The following is a 5,990-nucleotide window of genomic DNA, read 5'->3' as shown; positions in this document are numbered from 1 at the left end:
GACAGGAGCTGCCATCTGGAGAGCAAGCTGTCACATTAAATATATATTGGAGTGTAGAAGAGAGGACCACTAAGTCTCTGATAGTCTTCCCAGCAACAGGTGAGGTCTGTGCACCTACTCTCTGAATCTGGACTGCTCTGTGACTGCTTTGACCAATACTATGGCAGAAATGATGCTGTGACAGCTTCCCGGCCCAGATCTTAAAAGACTAGCAGTTTCTGTGCTCACTTCAGCAGCACATATGCTAAAATAGGAATGATCCAGAGAAAATTAGCATGGCCCTTGCGCAAGGATGACATGCAAATTTGTGAAGTGTTCCATATTAAAAAAAAAAAAAAAGGACTAGCAGCTTCTACTTCCTCTTTCTTGGAATGATCACCTGGAGAGAAGCCAGCTGCCATGAAGGAAGTCCAACCACCCTGAGACTGCCATGCGGTGAGGAAGTCATAGCTAGCTATGGAGAGGTGTCCTCTAGAATGGGACACTATGAGAGGGAGACAGAAACAGAGACAGAGAGATCTGGTGTATCAAGGCTACAGACATGAGTAAAGAGGTCAGCCATCTTGGAAGGGAACCTCCAACCTCTACTGTCTCAGCTGACACCACATAGTTCAGAGATGAGTGGCCCAGCCAAGCCCTTCCTGAATTCCTGACCCTCAAATTCATGAATAAAACAAAGTGTGGTTTTAAGCCTCTAAATTGAGAGTAATTTATTAGAGAGCAAAAGATAACTGGAATATATATCCTCTATCACTCAGCAATCTTATGCCTACCTCTTTGTCCAGACAAGATTCTCATACTGACCCAGACAAGGACATGCCAGTGTGGTGACAATGTGGTGGGTAGAGACCTAGAGACCACCCAGGTGCCTGTTACTTGACTAGTAGAGACAAAAACATGTGGATGTAAACCAGGGAGTTCTAGTCAGCAACTAGAAGCCACAAGTCAAGCCACAACCCAGATAGATGTTCAACAGGGAATGAGCACTAGAGTGAAACCAGATTAAAATGCATATACAGAAAGCAACAATACCCATACAAGCACACTGTGTTCTTCAAGAAGACTAACACACCAAAGAACACATGGAACCCATTAGAATGGGCCTACGGAAGAGCAGAAAATGGGAGGGGGAAATGGGATAAAAGAGAATAGAGAGAGAAAAATAAAACAAAGAAGGGGCATGCAGGGGTCAACAATGATACTCTGCCTTGAAATGATGACTTTTTTTTTAAACTCAACCCTTTACATTTGAAGCTTAAAAAGTAATAACAAAGGTAAACAAAATGAATGTCCATAAATATGGGATTGTTGAATAAATTACAATACATCCACATGATGGCATACTTATTAAGCCATATAAATAAATGTCAAAGTTTTCTATGTATGAATATGTAAGAATCTGCAAAGTATATTTGCAGGGAGGAGGGGGGAGAAATGATGTAGAAGGGTATGTATAATAGGCTCCCATTTAGGGGAGAAAATAAAATGTATGTATTTGCATACATGTATGTATGTATTTGCATATACATTTATTTTTAAATTTTTTAAAGATTCATTTGTTTATTTAAGAGAGAGAGTGCATGCAGGCACACATGAGCAGGTGGAGGGGCAGAGGGAGAAGGAGAGGGAGAGAATCTCAAGCAGACTCTACTGAGTGTGGATCCTGATGCAGGGCTCAATCTCATGGCTCTGAGGTCATGACCCAAGCTGAAACCAAGAGTCAGACGCTCAACTGACTGAGCCACCCAGGCACCCCTGCACATACATTTATAAACAAGTGGTATCTCTATGGAAGAATATCCCAGAAACTAATCCAAGCAGATGCTTTGGAAAAAGCCAGGTGTCAGAGTACAGGAGTAGTTAGGAGAACTTCAGAGGCAGACATGCAGTCTGTCAGTGTTCACCTTTGGATTCCAGTTACCATGATGTGATGGAATCCAGGTCCCATGGAGAGGACCATGTAGAGAGGAACTGAGTCCCTCTCCTATATCCTGCCCTCTGCCCCTAGCCAGCAACCAGCACCAACTTGCCAGACATGCAAATGAGCTTGTTAGGCAGCAGATTCTCCAGCCCCAGTCAGGTCTTCAGATGAGTACAACCCCCAGCTGACATTTGGATGCAACCTCCTGAGGACAAGAACTGCCCAGCCAAAGCACTTTCAAATTCCTGACCCTCAAACACTGTGAGATACCATAAATGTCACTGCTTTAAAGCACCATTCTGTGGTTGGTAGCGTGTGTTACACAGGATAAATAACTAATACAGAAGACTCCTGCAACCCTTCCCAATAAAAGTCCCCCTCTCCTCCCCAAAGAGACCACTACCCTGATTATTTATTGTTCCTATGAATGTTCTAACTTATACTACATATAAATCCTTATACCATATATAGGACTGTGTTTCATTCTGAGAAGTATAGAAATGCCCATGATATAATATATACATTTGTGTTTATAATATGTATCCTATCTTACTTGCTTTTTTTCTTCCACAGTATGCTTTGAAGATCCATCTGTGTTGAGGCAGGCAGCCTGCCTTTTCACTAATATTACATTCCATTATATTAATAGCATAATATTAGATCTTATAATATTGTAATATAACATTCCATTATATTAATATACAATACTATAATTTAGTAGGCAGATCAAAGTGTTTGGCACACCTGGTCAAATTGCATCTTCACATCTGTGATAGCAGCTGGACATCACGCATACCTACTAAATGTTAGCTATGCCAGTGACCTATATTTATACTTGGACTTTTAATTTTGAAATGTTTCAGAGTTCCAGAAAGGTTGCAAAAACAGTACAAAGAATTCCTTCATACCTTCACCTAGATTCCTCAAATGTTCACATTTTACTACCTTGCTTTATCATTCTATCTCGGCTTACATTTCTGTCTGTCTAGGAGTAAATTGCAGACATGATGTCTCCTCTAATCTTCTAAATTATTCCATGTATATTTTCTAAACACAAGAACATTCTTTAATAAAGCCACAGTACAGATACAAAAATCAGGACATTAATGTTGTTGCAATATTATTGTCTACATTATAGACTTAGTGAAATGTTGCCAATTGTTCCACTAATATCCTTTCACAGCAAACAAACAAAATCTTTTTTTTTTTTTCCTGATCCAATATCCAATCCAGGGTAAGTTGCATTTAGTTTTTATATCTCTTTAGTTTCCTGTCATCTGGAATAGTTCCTTAGTGGGTTTTTTCTTGTTTTGTTTTGTTTTGTTTTGTTTTTTACTTTTATGAACTTGACATTTTTTTCATGCACATGGACCAGTTGTTTTGTAAGCAGTCCCTATAGTTGGGTTTTTCTGTTATTTCCTTATGATTAGATTCAGATCAGGAGCTTTTGGCAGCAATACCACAGCAGTGATGCTGTGTACTCTGCAATGTGTTCTCTCAGGGGGCACATGAGGTCAATTCCCCCCTTGCTAGTTATGTTCACCTTGATTACTTGGTTAAGGTGCTGTCTACCAACTTTCTCCACTATAAAGGCACAATTTTTCTCTTTGTAATTAATAAATATCTGTGGGGAGATATATTGAAACTATGCAAATATTCTGCTTCTCTTCATTCTTCCTACCCACATACTTCCTAGCAGGATGCTATATTTTGCATTAAGTGTAATTATTTGGCCAAGGAATACATGATTATAGACCAATAATTCAACAGTATAAAAAAGTGTAAGGAAAGTCTCCTTCCTACTCCCTCCCCAGCCACCTGGGTCCTCTCCCTGAGCCATCCCTATTCTTGCTGTTTCCCTGTGTCTTTCCTGATTGTTCTATGCACAAGCAAGCTGATAGGTAGATATACACATTGCTCTGCATCTGGCTTTATTTCACTTAACGTTTTGGAGGCCATTTTCTTTTACTCATAAAGAGAGATCTTTTTCTGATTTTAGAAACTTAATCCTCCTGAGATGTGATCCCTTCATGTTCACAAAGAAGAAAACTGAGGCCCAGAGTGAGAAAGGGCCAGGTCCCCAAAGTTAGAAGGCCAAACAGACTTGGAAACCAGTCCAGGACCCCTGCACGAGGGAGCTGACAGGTCTCACCACTGGGGAGCCAGACCTTCCAGGGTCTTGCCCCAACAAGATGCCAGACCCAAGCTCAGTGTCCGTTCCCAGCCTGGCTTCTCCCCACTGCCTCCCCAACCCCCCGGGGTCCCCTTCTTAGCTCTTGTTAGGGACTTCCCTCTAGCTCCCTGCTGGGCCAGGCCTTGGGAGCCCCATTGATCCTCTGACAGCCCAAGACAGATCGTTGGGGAGTGTGTATTCAGGTGCAGGCTGAGCACATGGAGGCCAGATGAGAACAGGGTGTGTGTGGGGGGGTCAGGGGCCCTCTTGGGTGGGGGATACAGGACTGAGGAAAGGGAAGATAGAGGATCCCACAGACACCTGCCTCCTCTCCTCCCTCCCCCACCATTCCCGCCCTTCTTGGACTTCAGCTCCCCACCCCCTCATGTGGGTTGAGGCTCACCCATGTCTTCTCCTTTCCCCTGCCTAGGAGCCTAGGGCATAGCAGAGAGAAGTTAAGGTATGAAATGTACCCTGCTTGGTTTGATGGCAGCCTAGGCCCTCCTGTGAGAATCAGGCAGATGATATCTCTTCCTAATCCTCAGTTTCCTTGGGGTGATGAAGAGGAAACAGGCTTCACATGGGTCATTATATGTCTCCATGGCCTGTCACTGGCCTCTCAAAACTCACACGGCGAGGTCCTTCTCTGGTATGGAAGCCCCTACCCGTTTCCCTGACTCTCCCCACTCTCCCCACCCCAGAAGGAACACAGTGCTTGGGATCAGGCTTGTTGACCCAAAGGGGCTTCTGGAATAGGACATCTGGAGGTGCTGCATCACGGACTGGAAGAGCCCAGGCACAGCCACAGGATGGTCTCTGCCCCTGTTCTTCGGGTGATGGGTGCTCACTCCTTAGTGAGGTAGCCCTTGAGCTCTGCTAGTTCGTTCTCCTTCCTCTTTTGTAGAAATCTGCCCCCCTGTGGCTTCTTCGGGGCAGTGTGGTCCCCATAATGGGGAGTCTGCCTAGATGCCCTGTGACCCCCAAAAGGCCTTTAGATGGCATGTGCATCTTAAGTGGATAGCTGAGCATTGTGTGGTGTGCAAGGGGGTTGGGGGCTATGGGCACATGGGGGCTCAGAGAGAGGGGAGAGAGGGTAGAGGCATAGAGATGTGAACAGAGAGAAAAAAGATTCAGTGAAAGAAACAGGTACTTGGTGAGGGTGACAGGGTCTCAGAGGGAGGCTGGGGGCACAGAGAGGGAGCTAGCAGAGCAGGGGTGGGGTGGGGGGTGGCGCTCAGATGGAGGGTTGCAGACTTAGCGAAGGGAATGGGGACTTGGAGTGGGGGTAAAGGCTCAGACAGAAGGATGGGGGACAGAGGGAGGGATGACTGCACACAGGAAGGAGGAGGAGGCTGTCCCTGGGGAGGGTGGCACAGAACAGAGACCAGGGGAGTAGTCTGGGCCAGCAGCTCCTTCCCGGCAGGCAGATCCTGAGCTGATGGTCCTTAACTAGCAGCTGGGTGCAGTTCCCTGTGATTCGCAGCCACAGCCAGGGTGTCAGTACCTCTGCGGTGTGCTAGCCTTCCAGAGGGTACCATACAGGGAGCCAAGGTAGATTGCTGGAAGGGCTTCCCCAGCCTCATGCTGGGCTAGTGAAGGTGTCAGTTTGCCTTCTCTGCAAAATTAGGGGATTGTTGGAAGGCAATATCAACTGCAGGCAGGGGGCTGGCATCAATTATCCCAACACTAGGGCTGTGGGTTCTGGGGAGGGGACAGGGTTTGTACCCCTCACAAATCCCTGGACTTTGCACTGGAGCTCCTTAGATGGAATGGCTAGCTGCCTGTTGCAGAAACAAGGGAATGGGCCAGAGGGACAGTTTGTTACTCAAGGTCACACCACACAACACAGATACTCTTTGAGTGTGTCTGTGCCAGACACTGTCCACTGAATCCTCA

The 5,990-nt window shown here is 45.4% G+C and overlaps 1 non-coding gene across 1 annotated transcript; it reads left to right on the top strand.

Annotated features, from left to right (window-relative positions):
* The first annotated feature begins 220 nt into the window (after positions 1-220).
* On the top strand, positions 221-327 carry LOC140618891 (U6 spliceosomal RNA). The gene has a single exon (XR_012018889.1). It is a non-coding gene; the product is annotated as a U6 spliceosomal RNA (small nuclear RNA).
* The last annotated feature ends 5,663 nt before the right edge of the window (positions 328-5,990 follow it).

This window comes from Canis lupus, chromosome 26 (assembly GCF_048164855.1).
Source record: "Canis lupus baileyi chromosome 26, mCanLup2.hap1, whole genome shotgun sequence".
NCBI classification, from domain to species: domain Eukaryota; kingdom Metazoa; phylum Chordata; class Mammalia; order Carnivora; family Canidae; genus Canis; species Canis lupus.
Note: the sequence above shows the minus strand (reverse complement) of the source record. Positions and strands in the feature narration are given on the sequence as shown.